Below are 25,258 nucleotides of genomic sequence, written 5' to 3' on the forward strand. Positions count from 1 at the left end.
ATCCTCCCGCGTCAGCCTAATATTTACACTGACCACTGAGGTGCATTTGGAGAAGGTGATGATTTTGGAATGCTTTAGAAGCAGCTTAGGTTTCTTATTTCACCAGGTCAACTCATCAAAAATGACCAATAAGTCTCTGACCTTTTAGGAGCAATTTGAAAACCCAAATCTTTGGCCATCATCAAAATTCCTTGTCATTCAAAATTAGGTACTCTGCTACTCGGAGAGGCTGAGGCAGGAGAATGGCGTGACCCCGGGAGGTGGAGCTTGCAGTGAGCCAAGATTGTGCCACTGCACTCCAGCCTGGGCGACAGAGCGAGACTCTGTCTCAAAAAAAAAAAAAAAAAATTAGATACTCTGGAGAGCAAGAATAACCATTTTGCTGATGCTGCAGCTAAGAATGCAGCTCTAAAGATGACAAGAGACACAGAACTTCTCCAAATGACCTTGCTGACTTATGACCCATTGAAAACGTTTTTAGAAGCAGCACACGTGGGATCTCCCAAGCAGGAGATAGATCTCTGGCAAGATAAAGGGAACAAGTTTTTCTTCAGAAACAGGCGTATGGTATGGGCCCAATGATACGCTGATCCACCCCTTAGGCTTCAATTACCCTTTTTAAGGTAGTTCATAAGCTGACTCATTGGAATTCAGACTAAATGATAGCATGGGGAAAGCAGTGCTATTGAAAACTATCTCCTACGATTGCACAAAAGGTTTATTCTTGTAGTACTATCTGTTCTGTCCCAAACATAATCCTGGAAAACCCCTTCATGGGTCACAGGGACATTTTGCCTTTAGGACCCTTTGAGACATGGCAGTTAGACTTTATCCAGCTGTCTCCATCTCAGGGTCACAGATACTTTCTGGTGCTGATTTATATGTGCTCTCACTGGGGTGAAGCATTTCCATACTGATGAGCCACAGCCCAAGTAGCAGGTAGATTGTGATTCAAAAAAAATCATTCCTCATGGGGAGTGCCATCTGATCTCCATAACAACCAAGGAACACACTTTATCAGGCAGGTAGTTGAATCCATTTGTAACGTTTGGCCTATGTCCCAACATTTCCATTTTGCCTATCACCCGTAATCCTCTGGACTAGTGCAAGTCAATAATGATACAATAAAAACTCAATTGACAAAGCTAACAGAAGTTTCTAACCTTCCCTGGTCAAAGATCCCCCACAGTTTCTGGAAAACTTCCACTCCCTCCTGTTGAAATTATAACAGGAAGACCCATGCAGTGGTTAGATGAAGGGGCTTATGAACCTGCACTTCTTAAAGGAAACATTCTCCATTATTCCTAAGTTCTCATAAAACTTCTTACCAAGAGCTCCAAATGAATAAAATATTCCTTTCATAATGAGCTGCTGGGAAATGAAAATATCAAAAATTATGCCTATAAACTGGAGACAACATCAAATACCGGAAACAACATCAAATAAAATATTCCCTCCAAGTCCACTGGAGGGCCCCACATAGGTATTATTAATATTAATTTTTGTTTTTTTGAGATGGGGTCTCACTGTGTTGCCCAGGCCAGAATGCAGTGGTGCGATTATAACTCACTGTAGCCTTTACCTCCTGGGATCAAGCCATCTTCCTGCCTCAGTCTCCCAAGTAGCTGGGAGTGCCTGTTGCTAGGACTACAGGCAAACGTAGTCCTACCAACTCCCAAGTAGCTGGGACCAGAGGTGTGGGCCACTGCACCTGGCTCACATCAGGTATTATTTCCCAATCTCTGTGGCAGTAAACATAAGGGCATTGACACACAGATTCATGTTTCTCATATCTAAAAGGCAACCTACCAGAGTGGACATCTGTCAGTGGAGGTTTTCACTTAAAGGTGACCTGAAATCTTCCTAACCAAGATGGCGAGTAGCTGACATCTGTTATGGTCCACTTTCGCCCAACATACCGGCCTGTATAAGCAGTTATTCACAATTCCAGTGCTTACTGCAACTGAAAGAGTTGGTCTCTTTTTCTATTGACTGGAATATGTACACTGTTAGGGCTCCTTTAAATTGTAAATTCCTCCTGATTGCACTGACAACGCAAACGAGGGTCACGTCAAGCAAAATCTGTTTATCGAATTTATCTGACTCATCCTTACCTTCCTGCCCCATGTTTCAGTTTAACCCATCACAAATGTACTGTCAAAATAACTGCCTGTAATCCCAGCATTTTGGGAGGCCGAGGCAGGAGGATCACTTGAGCCCAGGAGTTTGAGACTAGCCTGGGCAAAGTGGTGAAACCCTGTCTCTACAAAATATACAAAAATTAGCTGGGCATGGCAGTGCCCACCTTTAGTCCCAGCTACTCAGGAGTATGAGGTGATAGGATGACTGGAGCCCAGGAGTTCGAGCCTGCAGTGAATTCTGATGACACCACTGCACTCCGGACTGGGCAAAAGAGTGAGACCCTGTCTCAGAAAGTAAATAAATAAGCTGGGCATGGTGGTGGTGTGTCCCTGTAACTCCAGCACTTGGGAAACTGAGGCAGGATGATTCATTGAGCCCTGAAGGTCAAGAGGTCAAGACTGTACTGGCCTGTGATCTTGCCACAGCACTCCAGTGTGGGCAACAGTGAGACCCTGGCTGAAAAGAAACAAAAATCCTAAACAAAACCAACCAAACAAAAAATTGTTGCCTCACTCTGAAATGACAGTGGTAAATACCATGATGCTATTGGAAAGTTAAGAGAAAAACACTCCCTCCTGCTATCAGGGTCCAACCTGCCCTCTTGCTCTAACATGTGTGACCCATGGTTTAAATGCCGAAAGCTGATGTACGCAAATTATACTACACTTACCTGTTATGCACCAGCATTTATTTTGTCTGTGGAGGAGATCACCATCCACGGCCCTTAAATGTCTGAAGGCATGGAATGATGAAGTGCAATATCTTTTAGGATATTTGGTCACCCCTATATACATATATAGCTCTGAAGAAATCCAACACTGGATGAGTGAGGAGGCCAAGGCGGGTGAATCACCTGTGGTCAGGGGTTCGAGATCAGCCTGGCCAACATTGTGAAACCTCGTCTCTACTGAAAATACAAAAATTATCTGGGTATAGTGGTGTTCACATGTACTCCCAGCTACTCAGGAGGCTGAGGTAGGAGAATCACTTGAACCCAGGAGGCAGATGTTGCAGTGAGCCAAGATCACGCCACTGCACTTCAGCCTAGGAGACAGAGTGCGACTCCATCTAAAAAAAAATACAACCAACCAACCAAACAAACAAAAAATTGGATGAGTGTCCTCAAGCTTTTCATTAGGCATGCCCACCACTCTGTTTTAGTAATAGATGGAGATCCTGTTGGGGGAAAATTTGCTAATTATCTGCCTGTCCATTAAGAAAGTAACTCCAAACATTTTCGGGGGAGCATGCTTTTGCTTTGATGGGATGTTGCTTCCCATGGTTAGAAATCCTTCATTAGAGGTCAGGAGTTTGAGACCATCCTGGCCAACATGGTGAAACCCCATCTCTACTAAAAATACAAAAATTAGCTGGGCACAGTGGCGTGTGCCTGTAGTCCTAGCAACTTGAGAGGCTGTGGCAGGAGAATCGCGTGAACCCAGGAGGCAGAGGCTGCAGTAAGCCGAGATCGTGCCACTGCACTCCAGCCTGGGAGACAGAGAGTCTGTCTCAAAAAAATAAAAACAAAACAAAAACAATACAGCAGCACGCACAAGAGTTCATAAAAGGAATTATACATTGTCAACTGATAGTGTGGAGAGAGCAGCCCCTGCCCACCTGGTTGTGATCTCTGCACAACGCTTGCCCACAATCACCTTCTCCACTTAGTACAACGCAGCCCAGAACACCAAGGAGAGAGCCCCAGGAACAGCAGCCTCTGCAGCCCACTTTAGATGATAGATTTAGCTGAGCAGGGAGGTGGATGTGTGGTGTTTACAACCTCTTGTTGCGTATACAAAAATAAATACTCCCATGATGTAGAACCTCATCTAGGAAAAATTAGAAGTCATTTGGCTACAAGAAATCATGAAAGAAGAACTGGTATGTGATGTTTTCCCTGATGTTTTTAGTTGGCTCCCTAATGGAATAGGTTCCCTTACTGTTCTGGCATACAGATTCTCTTTGTGATTCATTGTTGTGTGCATTATATGTGTACTATTCAAATTATTAATGTTATATATTTCTTGTTTTACTTCTGAGAAAACTGATTTTATGGTATCTGAACACTAGAGATGATTCAACAAGTGATAGCTTTAGACTTAACTGAGGTCTCTTTCTCCTTTCCTCCCCTGCCCTCAGTGTGGGAAAGACTATCTGGGAATGAGCCTTCCTGGCAAACAGGGACACCTTGGCTGAGCTTTTGATCATCAATGCTTTCAAGAAGAAAGATTTTTTAAAGAATTTTTGTCTGAGGAATGTGAGCCACTTCACATGATCAGAGAGACATTAAATCAAGACAGCAACCACTTTCTGCTTCCTTCCTTTTGAGCTATGTATTCAACTGTTGAAACTGCTTGCTATCACCCCAGTTAGCTGTAAATTAATCTAATAATGCCACACCAAACACTGTATCCCACACCGTTTAACAACGGATAGCCAAGCTCTCATCAACACTATTTCTGAAAACCAATGAGAATTCCTGACAGCCACCTTTCCATCAGCTCATTGTGTGTCCCCCTTTTTAACCTTTAAAAACCTGCTTGTGACAAAGGCCAAAGGTAGCTCAGATCCAAGGTTCTTGGGGTGTGAGTCTTCCAGGCAGCTGCCTTCACTTTGGCTCAAGTAAACTCTACATTTTTTTAGAGTTTGTGCTTCAGTCTCTTTCTTTTAGGTCAACATGTTCAGCAACGGTAGAATAAATAAGTTGGCCTATATTCATACAAAGGAATACACACAGAAACAAATAACCACATGAATAACATGAAAAATTCATACATGTAAGACTGAGTGAAAGAAGTCAAACCTATGCCTCTGCTCCTGAGACCGACTTTGCAAAAATTATAACTGGGAGAATTATCACAGCGAAAGAGATTTGACCTAACTGCTTCCATTTTTTTCCAATGTCCAAGCTGTCCTTGTTCATTCCTGGGCACAGGCCAAAATAACTTTGAGAGGAACTTAGTTTATGGTTTAGCTGTGAAATAAAGATGATAACAGCTCTTTCCGAAAACAAATCCCCTTCCTGCCTGGGGACTAGACTTCCTTTGCAGGACTAAACAATTAGCCACGAGATTAGAAATGATGGTTTAGGATCACGCAGCCTCCTGCTTACAAGATTCTAAACCTCCCCAAATAGTTCCTGGGGATCACATCACTATTGTAAAACCTAAGATCGGTGCGTGAGGTATTTTGTAGCCCTGCACTCGATGCATCAGCTGGCACCACCCAGATGGATAAACCAGCTCATCTGATCTTGTGGCCCCCACCCAGGAACTGACCCAGCTCAAGAGGATGCTTTAGCTCTCTATGAGTTCATCTCTCACCTGACCAATCAGAACTCCCAACTCACTGTCCCCCACCCACCAAATTATCCTTAAAAACTCTGGTCCCAGAATGCTCAGGAAGACTGATTTGAGTAATAATAAAACTCTGGTCTCCCACACAGCCGGCTCTGGGTAAATAACTTTCTTTATTGCAATTCCCCTGTCTTGATAAATTGGTTCTGTCTAGGCGGCAGGCAACGGGAACCCATTGGGCAGTTATATTCCCGCAAAACCCACTACACACTTTATGATTTGATTTATATGAAAGCAAAGGACAGGAAAAACTCACCTGATAGATTTGGAGTCTGTGGAGTATTATTTGTGGAGTATTGTGGAGTTTGGGGTTGTATTCTACAGATTAAAAGTAATCAGTTAAGCACCTGAAATAAAATGTCCTCCCAATTTTTTTTTCTCCAAATTTGGACCACTTTGTTTCTATCTTTGCAGAATATAAAGTGCTAACATAAGGTTAAGTGCTAAGGTCTAGAGAAGGTCGTGGAAGAGATGACGAACTCCAGCACCATGCCTGAGTGTCCAGTGTGCTCTGCTGGACATTGCTGTATTTGAAAAAACCCTACAAGATTCATGAAATTGGACCACCGTCCTTATAACACTACTAGTGGTGAAACAAGTAAGGATGGCTGGTTTGCAGTCATCTGAGCAGCATCTCTAGTTTCACAGATATGGTTTCTCTCTGATATTGAACGGCTTCCAATTTCAAGTAGAATGCTACATCACAAGGATAACGATGGGAAGAGAACCAGTTTCTTGTGTAATCCTACATGTTTTAGTCTGCGCATTACAAGCCATTCTTTGAAGAAGGGTGGACAGGCTCCAGCTGTCTGCCAAAGAGGTCCTCGGCAACACAGGCTAAGAACCGACTTCTGGGCGGGCGTGATGGCTCACGCCTGTAATCCCAGCACTTTGGGAGGCCGAGGCCGGCGGATCACCTGAGGTCAGGAGTTCGAGATCAGCTTGGCCAACATGGTGAAACCCCGTCTCTACTAAAAATACAAAAATTAGCAGGGATTGGTGGTGTGCTCCTGCAATCCCAGCTATGCAGAAGCCTGAGGCAGGAGAATCGCTTCAACCCTGGAGGCCGAGGTTGCAGGAATCAGAGATCATGCGACTGCACTCCAGCCTGGGCAACAGAGCAAGACTCCGGCTAAAAACAAAAAACTACAACAGAAACACCTGCTTCTTTGTTAAGATCGGAGCGGGGAAGGAAAAGCAGACGTCACTGTCCTCGCAGGCTCTGGTAGCCTGTTGTTCAGCTGAGTGGTGAAAAACTAGAGGGAAAAGCAGAGCCCGACGGGAAAGGCGCTGTCGGTGACATCGCGGATAGGGCGACTTCTATGTAGATGAGGCAGCGCAGGGGCTGCTGCTTCGCCACCGGCTGCTTCGCTACGAAGGAGTTCCCGTGCTGTGGGAGCGAGTCCAGGACTGCTGTTCGGACATGAAAGTCCCAGCTGTGTTTCAAGGCTAGGAGGGCTCCGGGGGTGCGCTGGGCAATTGATCGTGTGTGATAAAAGGGTGAGGCATGAGGAACAGTAGCAGGGCGGAGACGCGAGAACTTACAATAATCTGGGAACCGAGATGATGGCATGAAGGTGGTTTTTCATGGCTTTTTTTTTTTTTTTTTTTAACCCGTTGCGCCCTGGGTGTGGTGACACTACGATTAATCCAAATGTGGCAAATTTGGTGGTGTAATAGCAAAGGAGTACTGCATTAGTGCTTTCCGCTGAAATCTTGTAGTGCGAAAGGTGGGTTCTACGTAACTTTCTACGGGTTAGTTGCTTTGTCGTCATGGAAAGTGTTATCCTTACAGTCGCAAGCATAAGGAAGAGAAAGTATTGTGTTACCGTCCTCTCCGCCGCTGTCGTGAGCTTGCTTAACACAAGCTAAGTGGCCCCAGTCTTTTCTCTTCCCTTTATACGTGGGGCTGCTTTTTCAAGATTGCTTCATTGTCTCCAGTGTCTTGGGTTCTCACCCTCTGTGAAAACCTTCGTGTTTTTTCGTAGCCCTTTCACACAGCCTGTGCTTCTAACCGCAGCCCCCACAGAAGTTTGTAGGATTTCTGTGCTAGCAGGGAGTGTGTTCTCACCTCCTAGAGCCAGGTAGAAACTCTAGGCAGACGGGTGCTGTTCTTTGGGATGAAAGCAGGGCCTTTGGTGCTGTTCTTTGGGACGAAAGCAGTGTCCCCGTTCGGTTGTAGACACAACACGCTTGCTTTCTGTAGGGGAACGGCTCTCCCCGCGCCCAGCTGCCGTTGCTCATGTTCACCGAGGCCCTCAGGTCAGAACCGCAGTCTCACTTGTCGGCAGAATGTGGGGCGATCTACCCGAACTACCCAGCAATAAAATGGGACACATTACAGAAACATGAGATGGCATGGATTATCTCCAAAACATCATGCCAAGTGATGAAAAGAGTGCATCCTGTGTGGCGCCATCAAGGTGAATTTCTAGAACAGGTAAAACTAACCTGTATAGTGACAGAAAACACATCATTGATTGCTGGGGTAGGGGGAGCGCGGGACTGACTTGCAAAGGGCACAAGAGGACCTTTTAGAGTAATAGACACGTCATCAAACCTGAAAAGGATGCATTGTACCATAGTCAACTCACACCTTAATCAACTTGGTTGTAAAAAGGAATAAGAAAACCACTCCAAATCTTAATGTCTTCTACTTAATTCAATGTATGTTTACCCTTAGAGGAGTCGTTTAGAAAAATGTCTTTCTAACTGTGCTAGGGAGTTCAGGAATTCCTTCATTTCTGTTTCTGTCTCTTTGTCTGCAGTTAAGTTCATGCACTATTAAATGGAATATTTGTAAAATAAAAATAGAGTCTAAGCTCAGTTTTATAAAAGCATACATATATATGTTTATATATTTTTATATTTTAAATATAGAATTATATATAATGTATAATTTTATATATTATTAAATATATATTTTATATATTTTTATTATTTTATAATTTTTTCAGGTATATATATCCTTCTTTATTATTTTTTCTTCTTTTTTCCTTTGTGGGGCCTGGGGGGAACAGTCTAGCTAAAATATACATTCTTCTCTCTGTAGATATAACAACACCATGACTCCAGTGTTGCCCGAATGTTATGAGAAGTTATTTTTGAACTTAAGGTGATGAAAAATTTTACATATGTTTACATTTTCTCTACTGTTAATACGGTCTATACTTAGCATGTATAAATTTTTTTTAAAAAAGACAATAGCTTAAAAATGATTCGGAAGAAAAATATGTAGATATGTTAACAGTAGCTAATTCCAGGAGGTGTGAATATGGATGACCAGTTATCTTCCTCTTTATGAATTTTTTATATTTTTAAATGAAAAATCCTCAATGACCTGGAAGTGAAAGAACAGATTAGATTTGGAAGGGGTGTGGGGCAGGTGAGAGGAAAATGTAAAGGGAAGGACAAACCCAGTTCTGGCAGGACCGTGTTTAAGTTAAAGGTTTCTGGGGAGAAGTTGTTGGGATAAGAAGGATATGAAGGAGGCAGGAGAATCACGAAAATATTTAGGACAGAGGCCAGTATATTACCTGTCTTATCATTCCTCCTCCTTTTGTGTTTCTTCAAAAGAAATACACAGACTTACATTTCTTTTCAAGCATGCTTACAATTTGTGTTTCTCTCTTATTAGTGTAACTGCCCGGTAGGTTTATTTTGCCCATTGCCCAGATAAGCCAATGGAGCCGAGAACAGCAGGTTTTCTATAATAGAGAAATAATTTAATAAATGCAGAGGCAGCTGATGGACCAGAACAGGGGTTTATTATTACTCAAATCTGCCTCCCTCAAAATTCAGAGACTAGGGTTTTTGGTTTTTTTTGTTTTTTGTTTTTGTTTCTGCTTTTTGTTTTTTAAGGATAGTTTGGCAGGCAGGGGGCTAGGGAATGTGCAAAGCTGATTGGTTGGAAATCACAGGGTATAAGAGCTTGTTTACTTGCACTGAGTCAGTCCCTGGATGGGGGCCACAGGACCAGATGAGCCAGTTTACCAGTCTGAGTGGCACCAGCTAGTCCATCACAAGGCACGGTCTGAAAAATATCTTAAACACCAATATTAGGTTTGACACGAATAATATTAAATATAGGCACAATTGGGGATCTTAGGAATCATGTGGCTTCTGGCTGCATGGCTCCTGAGCCATAATTTCCAATCTCGTGCCTAATTTGTTAGCTTTGCTAAGGAGGTGTGATCCCCAAGAAAGGAAGGGGTTTGTCTCAGGAAGCGGCAATCATCTCTGTTTCAGACTTAGACTAAACTAAACTCCTCTCATAGTTAGCCTAGCCTATGCCCAGGAATGGACAAGGGCAGCTCAGAGGTTAGAAGCAAGATGCATTCAGGTCAGATTTCTTTCACAGTCATAGTTTTCCTATGTCAGGTTTTTCTCACTGTCATAATTTTTGCAAGGGTGGTTTTGTTAGGAGCAGTAGAAACGCAGTGGTTCTGAGAATGTCTTCTGGAGCCAGGCTGCCTTCACTTCAAATTCCTGCTTTCAAATTCTTCTTTGCTGGCTGAGTGACCCTGGACAGGTCACTTAACGTCTTTGTGCATCTCAGTTTTCTGATATGGAAGATGAAGGTGATGGTGTGACCTCGGCCTGAGGTAAGGACTAAATGAATAAACATATGCACACTCATCAACTGTGCCTGACATGTGGCACTTTGTGTTGCAGGCACAGTTGATGATGTGCATATGTTACTCATATGCATGTTAGCTCTTGTATTTTGCCTGCAAGACTGCATGCACAAAGAGCAGATGTGATGAAAACCGGTTGTACTGAAGTTACAGCAGTGATACTTTCCAATGGCCGTGCACCCTCCCAGGGAGACTGCAGCAATCCTCTCACCAGCAGTAACCTCCTGGGCTGGGAGACCCCAGGAAGGCCCCTCAATCTCCAGCAGGTTTGACCCTCTAGGAGCTACAGGGAATGAGCCAGAGAAGTATTTCTATCTGGGGGGAACTGGGAGTTTATTAGCTCATCTGTTCAGCTCATCCAAAGGTGAATAATGATGCAGTTTCTTGCTTCAAATCTGCCCCAATAAAATTTTTATAGTTTTACAGTCGAAGACATTTGTACAAGTAAGAGAGGAAATATGACTTTTCCTCAGCCAGCCTAGGTTCACTGATGAGACCCTTACAGCAAAAGACAGACTAACAAGAGAAGAGCAGATATTTTTAATATATATATATTTAATGTAAGTTTTACGTGACAGGAAGGCCTTCCAAAGGAAATGAAGGCCCATGGAAACAGCTAAACCTCAGTTTTTTGTTTGTTTGTTTGTTTTTAAAGAGCAGTTTTATTGAAGAATGCATAGTCATGGAGAAGTATGATAAGACAATAGAAGTATGATCTAACAGTAACAAACTGGGGAAAACATAGCCAGGCCTCTGTGTTCAGGCTCTTCTCTGTGTCCCTGTGTCTTCACACTCCAGGATGCACCTTTCCTCTGGGTACAGAGAGGGCACCTCTCACATAAGGGTCTTACAATCGACTTCAGGAAAGAAGGGCAGGGGGAGGGTGATACTGACCTTCCTGCTTCTGTTGTTTATTCAAATTCCCTTAACATAAAATATTCAATACCCCAAGATGTTATATTTTGGAGTAGCATGTCCTGAATCCCATCATGCACATGCAACAAAACCCAGAATCTTTGAAGAGTGATGACTACAAAACCTTTAAATTCAAAATACAATTGACGGCCGAGTGGGGTGGCTCATGCCTGTAATCCCAGCAGGGAGGTGTAGGGAGGCCCAGGCAAGTGGATCACTTGAGTCCAGGCATTCGAGAGCTGCCTGGACAACATGGCAAAAGCCCCTCTCTACTAAAAATACAAAAATGAGCCCAGCACGTGGTGCACACGTGTTGTTCCAGCTACTTTCAGCAGGTGGGGAATGGGTGGGCTGAAGATCAACTGAAACAATATCATATTTACAAATAACTTTTTTTCCTATAAGGCTAGTCAAGTGAAGCAGTGGAAGTGGAGAAGGAACAAAGAAATCCGTAACTGGTTGTGATCAATTATTTGTAAACAGCAATGAATTTTTTATGCACTATACACTGTTATCAAAGTGACATATGCTGCAAAGCTGGTGGTGAATAGCAGTGCCCCGGTCCCTTCCTACACTTATCTGTAGGGATAACAATTTTTAATGAATGCAGCCAACCTCTACATAAATACTGTTACTCTTTGACTGTCCAGTTTTCCATCCCAGGCCCTACAGTCCAGCCTGCAAGGGGAAACGGAGTTTGTGTTTCCTTACCTGCCAGTCCACTCCAAGGAGCCAAGAAGGCGTCCTCTCCCACACCCTCATCCTCCAAGCTTAGCGCCTCAAATACTGCAGTGTTTTTCAGTCCTTCCTAAACGCTCTCAGCCCGAAAATATGAAAATCAGAGGGATGGTCCTGAGCGCCTGGAGGGACATGTTAGTAGGAGCCTTATCCCAAGTGCTCTGAAGAGCAAGAGAAAACATTTTTTAACTCTGGTAGCGTCCTAAGGCGTCTTCTCCTTGGGGCAGGGTCCTGGCAGGAGGAGGGGGAGCCCCACTGTCAGAGACTCGACCCTCAGAGCTGCTCAGGTTCCTCTTCCCCGTGGCCCTGAGGGAGGTCGGCCTGGGCGACCGAGGATCAGGACGGGGCCTCCCAGCCCGCGAGCTAGAAGAGGCCGCCGCACGGATTTCTCTTTCTGGCTGAGATCTTGGGACGAACGAATAGATTTCTCGGAGTCGGGTTCCAAAGCTTAGCGAAACAGCGACTTTTAGAACAGGCAATTGAGACGTAGGAGCTAGAAATTCGGCATACAAATCTGAATATGAAGAACAGAATAAATTAACATTCGGAATAGGATGGGCCATCTGAATAAAACAGTGCTACTCCCAAGTTAGGTCTCGAACCATCGACCCTAAACTGAGACACAATCTCCAATGACTGAGCTAACCCCATCAAAATTTCTCACGCCACCATTTACTTACCAAAATGATAATGGGTGCCATTACGAGATTTCCCGAGTGAAAGGAATCTCGGGGTCTAGGATTGAGGGGCGGCAGCCTTTTTAGTGTAGGAGACCTCTCACCCCGAGGCCCAGGTCGCCCTTAGAGGGGGTGGGGACTTGTTGGGTCGCTGGGTCCCTGGCGGGGGTGTCCGGGCCTCCGATAGCACTGGGCCAGGAGGCTCGCCCAGGAAGGGGACTCTGCAGTCTCGGTGATCCCAACTGGATGATTCGGCAATTTCCCTGTGGTCAGGGCCACTGTGATAACCCAGTTTCTGGGACCCGGAACACCCAAGAGGGAGACGAAGAGGGGACGAACAGCGCGGGGGACATCGCGAGGCTCAGACAGCGGGAGCAGAAGGGACACGGAGGCCCGCAGCGCAGAGCTTCTGAACGTCAGCGGAATCCCCATTCCATTTAGGGAGTAAAATACGGCATTATCGTCCCAATTAAACAGAAAGGTTCCACCGAGACTCGAACTCGGATCGCTGGATTCAGAGTCCAGAGTGCTCACCATTACACCATGGAACCTCATAATGCAACTTTGCTGGAGGTGTGTGGATTCCTAGTAAGTAGCAATAGTTCCCACCCACCCATGTCAAGGCATTTCTTTTGATCTCACAAGCGATACTTGAGGAAGGTGGACCTGCAGGAAGGAGCCATCCCTCTTGCTTTCTCTCTGCCCTCTCCTTTGATCGACTTCTATCATTTTACGTGCACCTCGGAAAATAAGGCAAAATCCACTGTGGATTTAGGGCCAGAGAAGAGCCCTTGAAGCCTCGGTCATAGAGGCTTCAGGACCGGCACAGCCTGGGTCCTGTTTTGAGGTGAAATTCCTTCCTTCCTTCCTTCCTTCCTTCCTTCCTTCCTTCCTTCCTTCCTTCCTTCCTTCCTTCCTTCCTTCCTTTCCCTCCCTCCCTCTTTCTTTCTTTCTCTTTCTTTCTCTCTCTCTCTCTTTCTTTCTTTCTTTTCTTTCTTTCCTCAAAGCCTCGGTGGCAGTTTCCTGTGCCGAGACGAAATTTCTCTTTCTTTCTTTCCTTCCTTCCTTCTTTCCTTCCTTCCTTCCTTCCTTCCTTCCTTCCTTTTTTTTTTTTTTTTTTTTTTTTTTTTTTTTTTTTTTTTTTTTTCTTTCCTTCCTTCCTTCCTTCCTTTTTTTTTTTTGGTTCAAGTGATTGTAATCCCCAGTGGCTGGGATTACAAGTGTGGGCCACCATGTCCAGCTAATTTTTGTATATTTAGTAGAGATGAGGTTTCGCCATGTTGGCCGGGCTGGTCTTGAACTCTTGAACTCAAGTGATTTGCCTGCCTTGGCCTCCCGAAGTGCTCTGATAACAGGCGTGAGCCACCGCGCCCAGCCCGAAGATGAAATATCTGCAAAATTTCTGTTATTTTCTTGATGCTTTCCCTCTTTTCCGTTTGCCCAAGGAGGCCAGATGATTGTCAAAACAGGACATGGGACTTCCTGGGCACCTTGCCCCCTTCCTCCCTGTAGTATATAACAGAAGACAGCAATCAAGTGAGATTGGGAAGCAGGAAATCCTTTACTTTTTTATTCATATTCTTCTATGTTTGTTTGGTGGTTGGTTTTAACAAAATTTTCTCACCAGAAATGGAGATTTGTTGGATTTAAAATAAAAGCAATCAGCCATGTTTACATTTCTATAAAGCACTCAAACCAGGCCATACTCTCTTACTATGACTCAAAATCAGCCATATACTGTCGAGGTCAGGAGGCAGGGCCCTGACATTGAAGCACAGTTTATTTTCTCAGTATTGGCCAAGTCAATACCATTACAATTTGTCAATATATCATGACCCATTAATTACAGTCTTTAAAAGTGTACATGTATTGTTACTGAAAGCCCAGGAGTTCGGTCTAGGCCCTGCTGCTCAGCTCTCAGAAAGCCAATAACTGAGACATTGAGTATTGCTGAGGAAGAAGGCTTTAATTGGGTGCTGCAGCTGAGGAGATGGGAGATCAGTCTCAAATCAATCTCCCTGATCAACTAAAGTGAGGGGTTTATGTAGCAAGGAAGAAATGTAATTGTGGGTGGGAAAGGAGGAACTAGGGAAGGGTGAGGAAGCACTCATGATGAGTGAGGGGACTGGCATCTCATTGTCTGGAGGCTGTGATCTGCTGAGTTTCAGGTCTATGATGCTTTTTGAGAGGCCTGAGAGGCCTTTGCTGAGGAAGAAACTCAGATAAAACAAATGTAAGTTTCAAGCTTTAAGACCAGAAGGGTCCATTTCTATGTCTATCCAAAAACACTGTCTGTGAGACTCTTGGGTCGATTTCAGTCCTCATTTTCTATTTGTCAGTTCCTCAATCATGGGGAATCTGGTCATCCATCTTTCTGGCTGCGTCATGTGGAGAAGGGGCATCCTGAGCAGCTTCACACCATGGGTGACTGCATGGCCACCCAGGAATCAAACATTCATCTAATACTGTAGTTTGTCCTGAAACACAATCTTCCTCTCTCCAGTCCCCCACTTCCACTAAAGACAAAACACAGCAGGACCAACCTACCTGCAAAAGAAGCTTCAGTCCCATATACTTGGCCTGATTACCCACACAAAGTGCAGCAAGAATCCTTATTCATATAGGCTCTCCTAAATAGGCTTTGCTGGAATATTTCACAATGCCATTTCAGGCAAAGCCCTGGGAAAATTACCAATTCCTCCACTTGTGTCCCATTATAAAAGAAAACAGAATCTTATTGAACTTACGCAAACAAACACATTGTCATGAGTTAAGAATATTCAGTTTACAAATTCGGGAGAAATTTGGCAGAGAGAGAAAAATAAGCCTCAAATTCTATTTAGAAGACTATTCTACTCAATTGTTGCAGGCTATAAATAACTCAAAAGGAAACAAGTTCTCCAGACTCTGAAGAATCAACAAAGTTTGAAACAAACAAAGGCCATAAAAACTTATTTCAGTCCTCTATTAGTTCAATCCATGCAATCAACTCCTGCTCTGCGTCACATTGGGCTAGCAATCTTCATGAACACATCAGTCTTTCTATTAATGACCTGGAAAATTTCTCTTTACTTCAATGGCACGAGCTCCAAAGTAATCAGAAGAGTCCTGCATCCAAGAGTCCTTTTCATGGACTCCCCCAAAGAAGCAAGGCCTGGACTGTAACTGATTATAAGTCACTTTTTGAGAAGAATCAAAGCAAAACAACAATTGTGGATGACAAAAGCCTTAAGACAGCCATAGTTATAGACACAGTTGACAAGGGAATTCGGTTGTTTCTGCAGCACACAACAATTTAACATAATAATCATAATTATTACTGACAGCATATCAGAACTCTAGGAATCTCATGCAATCCTGGAACGCACATTAACAACACATCTGTGTCAATAGAACCCAAAGGAAGTGAAACACCACCTCAGATTTGACAATGCTTCGTGCATAATTCTATATAACAAATAAACCTAAGAAGCCTAATATAGCTCTCTTGGACCTCAAGAACCTAGTATCCAAAAAGTTAATTTGAGGCCCAAAGGGCTGAATTTAGAAACTTTACTCTTAGAAAGTTTGCCAGATATCAAAGTTTTGAGACACTTGACATCACAAAATAGGATCACAGGTCACCTTAGAATAGTCAATCATTTAGCCAAAATGATAAAACAAAAATATTCACCCTTTGCTAGAAAAGAGGCTGAGTTTTCTAAACAGTAAGAGCTAACAAAGACAACATGAGGCCATGTGTATCTGTCTCTCCCTTCTTTTGCCCTGCAGTTTACTTTGAAAGTAAACAAAATTATTTTATCTATTATTAATGCTACACAAACATTTTGATCAAAAGAGAAAACCAAATTTTACCTTTGTGTGGTGTATTAAAATGTTAAAGCTAATTTTAATAAAACCTTATACACATGTTTAATTATAATCAGTTTGACCGGAGCTCGGATTTTAAGGCAGTAGTTTGCCAATGCTCCCAGCTGAATAAAGCCCTTCCTTCTACAACTCGGTGTCTGAGAAGTTTTGTTTGCGACTCGTCCTGCTACATTTCTTGGTTCCCTTACCGGGAAGCGAGGTGACTGACAGAGGCAGCCCCTTAGGTGACTGACAGAGGGCCCAGGCAGCCCCTTAGGCGGCTTGAGCCTGCGCTGTGCAGCGTCTCTGCAGGAGACTCCGGCCAGCCTGAGTGACGTGATCCAAAGAGTGCTCCAGCGTAGGCAATTGCCCTGGTGGAAAGCCTCGCCAGAGCAACGGGTAGCAGGCCACCATGGAGGATTAACATAGTGGCTGAACACAGGGAAGGAACTGGCACTTGGAGTCCAGACATCTGAAACTTGGTAAGACTAATCTTTGGAACTTGCCCACTCCATTTGAGTGGAAGTGTGGCCTAATCACCCACAGTGTGCCTTTATTGGCACATTGGTTTTGGTTTTGACTTGGTTTGAATTGCTTGACAGGACCGGTCTTGGGAACTTGCCCACTCCATTTGAGTGGAAGTGTGGCCTGATCACCCACGGTGTGCCTGTACCGGCACTTCGGTTTTTGTTTTTGACTTGACTTAGATTGTGTGATACTTTGGTTTTGGTTTTGACCTGGCTTGGATTTCTGGATACTTTGATTTTGGTTTTAATTTTGGTTTGGTGTAAACTGCAGAAGTGTGTGTGTGCCCTTTTTACCTGTTTTTTGTTTTGTGGTGTGTGGCGTGTGGTGTGAGCGTGGTGTTTTGTCTTGAAGAAACATGGGTCAGGCACAAATAAGCCCACCCCACTAGGAACTATGTTAAAAAATTTCAAGAAAGGATTCAATGGAGACTATGGAGTCACTATGACTCCAGGCAAACTTAGAACTTCATGTGAAGTAGACTGGCCAGCATTAGATGTAGGTTAGCCATCAGAAGGAAGCCTGGACCGGTCCCTTGTTTCAAAGGTATGGCACAAGGTAACCTCTAAGCCAAGGCACCGAGACCAGTTTCCGTAGGTAGACAGTTACAGCTGGTTTTAGACCCCCTTTCCCCGCCCACAGTAGTTAAGAGAACAGCAGCATAAGCAGCTGGCAGAGGCAAGGAAAGACCAGCAGAGAGAAAAAGAGGCCATCTGTACCAATTCTAAGTTAATTTAGACTAAACAAGGTCTTATTAATAGCGAAGGACAATTGAAATCCCAAACTTACAAAGTTTTCAACAAAAGTTAAGTTTGCTAAAAGTTAACAGTGTAACATGTATTATGGTAACTTCTAATCTTGTGGCCTTAGACAGTCTAGTCCAAAGACATAAAGAAAGTTCGCTTTAAAAAAGGAAAAAAAAGGGGGAGGTGGAATTTCTACAAAAAAAAATGTTATATGGTAAATTCTTGTCCTGAAATAAATTAACTGGTTGTTTAAAGAAAAAAGTGTTTGTAATAAGTCAGAAAATTGAGACATGTTGAAAAATTGTCTGCGGAAGTCGTGAAAGAAAAAAGTTATAAAAAATTTTATGCAAAAAAAGTTGTATAATTTAAAAATAATAAGACCTCCTGAGTACTATTAAAGAAACAGTTTATGTGCAAGGTGTATAAGAAAAGTAAAATATACCTTTGGTAAACAGATTATAAGGAGGCATAAAAAAAAAAAGTCAGTTTGACTATGAGGTAAGAGTTCCAAAAACCTTTCATAACCTTTTATACTTTTGTATTAAGGAGTAGATAAATGCTCTAGAAAACCCTGATATTGCAATACACGGGCCCAGATGCTGGCCTTGCATCAGTGTGCTCCTGAGCGTAAAGTCTAATTTATAGAAAATCTCTGAATTTGAGAGGCCAGAGTGCGTGGATCACTTGAACTTAGGAGTTTGAGTCTAGCCTGGGCAATATGGCGAAACATTGTGTCTACCAAAACACACACACACACACACAAAGAAAGGAAAGAAAGAAAGAAAAAAGAAAAGAAAAGAAAGAAAGGGAAAGAAAAGACAGTCTCTGAACTAAACTTATCCCTCAAACTCCAGCCTTACAATTCTCACGTGCCCACCTCTTCTGTCTAGAGGAAGAGGGGGCATGAGGTGGAAAACGGGACATGTGGGATTGTTGGACCTAAAGGGATTGAATGGTTTCAATTTATGGTTCTGTGTCTCATGAAAGTAGTTCATTTTGTTTGTCATCCTCCCCAGGGTCTGAAGACAAGGCATTAATTGGTGTCAATATTCAAGATTTAGCAGGAGAAGGGGCCTTTTTCAGACCCAGGAGTCAAAGCCCTGTAAGCTAATAGCATAAGGATTAGTTAATAGGACATTTGTACTGCAGAAAGTTCTATTTCTCTCTAACGTGTCACCAATAAAAACACTATGATCTGCTGTCCAGTAGTTACTGCCTGCAGCACCTCAAACCATTGTATTAAAGTGGTTAGGATACTCCTTGCATGTAACTAATTGTCAGCATTCTAATGACAGAACTGTGACCGAAAGCATCAAAAATGTGACAGAACCCATGCCAAACTTTTCAAAGTAAGACAATTAAATTTTCTCTCCATCATTTAACAAAATACTAAATGCAAATATCAGTTTTGGAAATTCAGTATGAGGATAAATAATCTCCTTTTATTTAAATACTATACAACAAAACAAGAACAAAGTGAGAATAAACACACAGTCATTTTTTTTCGGCTATTTTATTTATTTATTTTGAGACAATCTCCCTCAGTCACCCAGGTTGGGGTACAGTGGCAGGATCTCAGCTCACTGCAACCTCTGCCTTCGAGTCCTGGGTTCAAGGGATTCTCCTGCCTCAGCCCCCTGAGTAACTGGAATTACAGGTGTGCACCACCATGCCCAGCTGATTTTTGTATTTTTAGTAAAGACAGGGTTTCGCCATGTTGGCCAGGCTTCTGGTCTTGAACTCCTGGCCTTCAGTGATCTGCCCGACTCGGCCTCCCAAAGTGCTGAAATTATAGGAATAAGCCACCACACCCGGCCTTCTTTTCAGCTATTTTAAAAGAGCATAACCACATATTTCCGAGATTGGTTTCTCTATATGGTACTGATTACTGATTAGGTTGCTTTCACCATTAAAATCTTCAAACCAGTGCAACAATTGTACATGTTTTGTTTTCAAGTACACACATGAAGGCCCAACAGTGATACAAGGCTTGGGATGAAAAATCACTAGAAATTCTCACAGCTTGTTTTCATTACCACTTCATCCAAGTGAATGTCACTTAATTTTAATAATGCTAAACACAACTAAAGGAGGTTGAGAGAAATCCAATCAATATAATATCCTTAAGGACAAGGCCAATCTTTCTGGATGTTGGAACTTTGTACCCACATCACAGTTTTTCCTCATTAAAGGAAAGGCTCTGCAACCAACTCAAATGATTGATTGAAACCAACTCATATTACTGATTGCATTGAATGTGCACCAAACCTCAGGCCATGGGTCCCTGAATCCTAGTGTTCCTGTGACATCCCCTTGGGGTAGTGGAACACTACCTTTCAATGATGGGAAGTCTTGGGCAAAAGCGAGTCTCCTTCCCTTGTCTAGTATAGACAGCTTTTGTGTCTAACTCTACCTCAGCAGCTGGCCTGTACCTGGGGCCAAGGGTTGGAAGGGTTCCTTGCTCCAACATCAGTGGTAGATGCCTTTTGTTTCATGTGAGAGAAGTGACCAGGTATTGTGCCTGTACTCAGGTTGAGAGTCATGGTGGCCAACCATGACCTATATGCCTCCACCACTGTGGCAAGCTCAAGAAATTCTCTTTCCCTGCCACATGTGTCTTTTCAGCACTTAGGATGTGAGAGGAAAGACCCAGCGAATGGGCAAAAAACATGCTATGTATCTGGAACTCTCAGACTAAGCTGTCACAATAGTTCACACTTGGCCTTTAAGAAACGATAAAAACTTCAGTGTTTGGTTTCCTGTTTCTGCGTTAGCTTGCTAAAGATAATGTGCACTGCTTTCGACCTGGCGCTGTCGTTCACATCTGTAATCTCAGCACTTTGGGAGGCTGAGGTGGTGGATCACGAGGTCAAGAGTTCGAGACCAGCCTGGCCAATATAGTGAAACCCTGTCTCTACTAAAAATACAAAAATTAGCTGGGCATGGTGGCGCATGAGTGTAGTCCCAGCAACTTGGGAGGCTGAGGCAGAAGAATCGCTTGAATCTACGAGTTGGAGGTTGCAGTGAGCTGAAATTGTGCCACTGCACTCCAGCCTGGTGACAGAGCTAGACTGCGTCTCAAAAAAAAAAAAATTTTTATATATATATAAAATAATGTGCACGTCTTTGAATATTTAACCCTTTTCTGCCCATTAAACCATTAGAGCTGGCATTTCCTTTTCTATCCCATCTGAGAGACTTAAATGCATTGTAATTCGCAGCAATTAGTATTATACTGGAGATGACAGCATAGTTAGTCTCATTCCCACCACCTCATTGTATGATTTCTGCATTTTTGCTTTGTTTATAAAATCTCTTCCTGCCTTTCTTAACTAGACTGGTCTGTCCGGGTGAATTTTCTGTTTTCCTGTAGTGTTTTTGAAATTGCATGTCCCTGATTAGTTAATATATTTTCTTAGATCTCAGGTGCACGGGAGAAGGTAATCATGTACCTTAGCTCAGGGCACATTATGGTGGCTGCTCTCAGCAAGGCCCTTACTGTCTTTCCTTCTTTTCTCTGTTTATCCCACTCCCATTTCCCTGTCCACTTCCAGAAACACTTTCTGAAGAGTTTAGTGTATGCTCTTTTATCTCACACTTTCTCTGCATAACAATAAGGGTATGTCTTTGGAAAACATACATTGATCTTTAGGGATGGAGGATGTTAAAACAACTTTAAATTGTGAATTGGTTTCCAAAAACCCATTCCATCCTCTTTACTCCATTCTGTGTACTATCTTCTCAACTTTTCTATTCAAATAGAAAAGTTTGTGTATAAATGTGGGGAGGAAGAAAAGAGTCAAGCCAATGTAAAATGGGCAAAACACTTGAACAGTGTTTACCAAAGAGAATTTCTTAATGGCCAAATGGCATAAGAAAGAATTCTTGGCATCATTACTCATTCAGGAAACACAAATTTAAAATGCCATGATATACCATTATACACCCATCAGAATGGGTAACATTTAAGAGACAGGGGAAACCACTAGCTTATAAAAACGCAGAGCAACTGTAACTCTTGTTGCTGGCAAGAGAATACAATAGTATGGGTGGGAGTGGTGACTCATGCCTGTAATCCCAGCACTTTGGGAGGCCGAGCTAGGTGGATCACTTGAGGTCAGGAGTTTGAGATCAGCCTGGCCAATGTGGTGCAACCCCATCTCTACTAAAAAATACAAAAATTAGCTGGGCGTGGTGATGGGCACCTGTAATCCCAGTTACTTGGGAGGTTGAGGCTGAAGTAGGAGAATTGCTTGAACCCGGGAGGCAGAGGTTGTAGTGAGCAGAGATCGTACAATTGCACTCCAGCCTGGGTGACAAAGTGAGACTGTCTCAAAAATAAAATAAAATAAAGCAAAATAAAATAAAAGAGGATACAATAGTGCTGTCATTCTAAAATACTGTCTGATAGTTTCTAATACAGTTAAAAATACACCTACTTCATGACCCAGCCATTCCATTACTCGGTTCATGCTCAACAGAATTGAAGGCACAGTACCATAAAAAGACCCACGGTAGAATATTTGTAAACACCTTATTCACAATAGCCCAAACTAGAAATATCGCAGTTGTCCATCAACTGTAGTATACTCACATGTTGGAATAACACTCATTAATAACAGCAAAGAGCTGAGATACATGCCATAAAATGGAAACATCTCATAACAATTGTTGTATTTAAAAAAAAAAACACAGGCAAAATCAGTGTAGTCCTTTACGTGATTTCTACAAGAAGCAAAAGCATACCACAGAGATAGAAATCAAATAGTGATTGCCTAAGTGGGGATGGGGTGAAGATTGACTGAAAAGGGGCTCTCACGACTTTTTGGTCTGTTGAAAATGTCCTGTAACTTGATCTAGGAGATGGTTTCTTTTGTCAAAATGTACTGGGCCATGCACTTAAGATTGGTGCACTTTGGTCTCTGTGGATTATTATTCAGTCATTTATTGGTAGCAAAAAATAAATAAATAAAAACAAAATTAAAAATTGGGGTTGGAGAAAGTCATTAACTTTAGATTTTATTGTATTCGTTAGGTTTTACTTAAAATACCCAGTTGGAGTGCGAACTCTCATCTTCTCTTGTTCATTTCTGATTTGTCCTGAAAAGGCCCCACGGATTCTTGAAATATCAGAGTCAGAAAAGCGGGTACAGCCACATTATGTCAACAGTAAAAGATTCCAATAAGGCTGACTGAGAGGGGGCACCTCACCTTTTGGGTGTTGTACTTGCTCAGAGAGGAGGCAAAAGTCTTTCAAGATAACCGGACCCCTAGGCGTGCAGGGTAGGGGTTCCTTCTACTCTCAACACTACCGGGAGTTCCTAAGCCACAGGAAAGTTGTGACCTCTCTAGCCGCAGGTCGGCGGCGCAGTCTAGGCTGAGATTGGAGGCAAAAGGGAAAGAAAAGCACTACACCCTAGAATGGATGTGGTCATGACTCGGATTCGAGCCAAGGCTGCTGTGGCCACAGCGCAGAGTACTAACAACAATACGATCACTGCAAGCCACAGGAGCTGAAGCGCGCCTTCGGGGCTCTTTTCTTTAAACTTAATGCAGGCCTGCTTCCATTTTGGAGACCTAAGGGTGCGCGTAGATTTCATTCGTTCTTGGTGTCTCTCCGTTTTTCCTCCCTTTCTTCCCCATTCTGCTACAATAAAAAAACACTTCTCATCTCTCCCTTGTGTACTCCTTACCGCTGCACAAAGCTACTGGAAAGTTTCGTCTCCCTGGTCCACGCCTCTACAGACTTCCTTGCCCTCCTCCTCCCAATTCCCTGTTGGATTCACCCCTTGCCCGGCTCCGGCCTCCTGCGCAAGACAGGCACCCAAAAACAGCGCAGCTGAGTCCCCACAGCTCCCTGCCTAAGAGTGGCAAGAGAGGTCACTGGAGGCCTCGCCACTTGCGTGCCCCACAGATGCCCGATAAAGCAATCGGAATAAATGCTTTTTAAAAAGAACCTACTTCCCCTTCGTGACGAGCCTCGGCAACATGTCGAAATCCTGTCTCTACAAAAAATACAAAAATTAGCCGGGCGTGGTGGCGCGCGCCTGTCTTCTCAGCTACTTGGGGCTGAGGCAAGAAGATCACTTGGCCCCGCGAGGTCGAGCCTGCAGTGAGCCTTGTTTGCACCACTGCACTCCAGCCTGGGCGAGCAAGTGAGACCCTGTCGCAAAACAAAACAAAACTTCCCCACAGAAAAATAGTTCATGATTTACATTCTCAGGACTCTTCAAAGGACTAAAAGTTAAAGGCGACAATGGATTCACTCGACGAGTCTTAGTCCTGCGCCCTGGTGAGTGGCAGACCCAGCTCCCCGCGAGGGGACCACGAGGAACTCTCACCACGATCCTTGCCCTGGTGGATACCCCCTGCGGACACAGGATCCGAAGATGGCAGCGGAAGCTCTGCAGAGGCCCCTAAAGCGACTGGGCAGGGTGGGCACATGCTCCCTCACGGGGTGAAGGCGGCGCAAAGAACGGGAAGAGCCATCCTGGGAGCCCACCAGGCATTCAGCTTCCCATGGGCCCCCAGGCGGCTCGGGCCCGGGTCGCAGACTGGGGCGTTTCCGGGGGCTTCTGAAGCAGGCGAGGGGCCAGGGCGGGCGAAGGCCATTCGACCGTCCTTCTGGCTCCAGAATCTCCCAACGGGCGGGTGTGCAACGTGATCAGCGTGACTCGCCGCTCTAATCTCTCTGGTTTTTCCTCCTGAGGGGCAGGCCCTCAGGACAAAAGGGATGGGGAGAGTTTGGTGAGTGTGCCCTGCATGTAGCGCCCGGTAGAATCAGTAGTAGTGGTCTCCGTGGCGCAATCAGTTAGTGCGTTTGGCTGTTAACAGAAAGGCTGGTGGTCCGAACCCAACCAGGGACGACGCCTCGCTTTGTTGTTTTAACCGGTTTCTGTTGATATACAATCAACTCCAGCCTAATCAGGAGACACACATATCCTCTTCCCCATCTTCTTAGGTCTGAGGCTTGGCAAGGGCCATGGTGCCTTGTACCTGTCAAACTCAAGAATCCCAGAGACCTTAGACAGGAACTCACTTCTGGTGTGATAAAAATGTTCTTTGCTCCCATGGAAGGCTTGGGGGAGTAAAGTGCCTCGAGCTTTTCGTGTTTAATAATAGGAGACCGGTTACAGTAGTATTCTGTCCCCGGATGTGCCTGGGTTTAGTAATTCCTCTATCAATAATGTGACCAGTGGACTCAGTCATCCTCATGGTGATCCTCGCCATCGTTTGTGAAAACAGCGTTTCTTCCTCTGTTTGTGCGTGATTTAACCCTTTTCAAGATGTTTTTGAAATGAGATGGGTTTCATGGCTTTAGGATTACAAATGATGCTGCAATCTCCACTATTCTTGTACACATATCTTTGGACACTCGTGCAGATATTTCTATAGTGTAGAGAAGAGGATGTGCCATTTTTACATTACAGCATTTATTGAATGCTTCTAATTTAGTACATTCCGCAAATTTATCTTCCGTGGAAGCAGTAGCAAATCATACTCTAATTTGTTTCCCAGTTCCATCAATGTCCCTTTTGTCATTTACTTGCCGGCACAACAAACTTTCTACACATCGATGTATGATATTCCACTGAGAGGAGAGGTGTCCTCCTGTAACTGAGGGGATGTACAACCGAAGGAAATGGTGGACATTACACACAGATATTCTGTGG

At 43.7% G+C, this 25,258-nt stretch overlaps 1 protein-coding gene, 1 non-coding gene and 1 pseudogene across 2 annotated transcripts in view; 1 reads left to right on the plus strand and 2 right to left on the minus strand.

The window, feature by feature from the left end:
• The window catches only part of LOC116468019 (putative neuroblastoma breakpoint family member 7), a 901,770-nt gene that overhangs the window by 52,008 nt on the left and 824,504 nt on the right, over positions 1 to 25,258 (plus strand). The window lies entirely within an intron of this gene.
• Positions 12,945 to 13,016, minus strand: TRNAQ-CUG (transfer RNA glutamine (anticodon CUG)). Its single transcript has one exon. It is a non-coding gene; the product is annotated as a tRNA-Gln (tRNA).
• LOC131383576 (uncharacterized) lies at positions 23,669 to 24,815 on the minus strand (annotated as a pseudogene).

Source organism: Hylobates moloch, unplaced genomic scaffold, assembly GCF_009828535.3.
Source record: "Hylobates moloch isolate HMO894 unplaced genomic scaffold, HMol_V3 SCAFFOLD_5, whole genome shotgun sequence".
Classification (NCBI taxonomy): Eukaryota; Metazoa; Chordata; class Mammalia; order Primates; family Hylobatidae; genus Hylobates; species Hylobates moloch.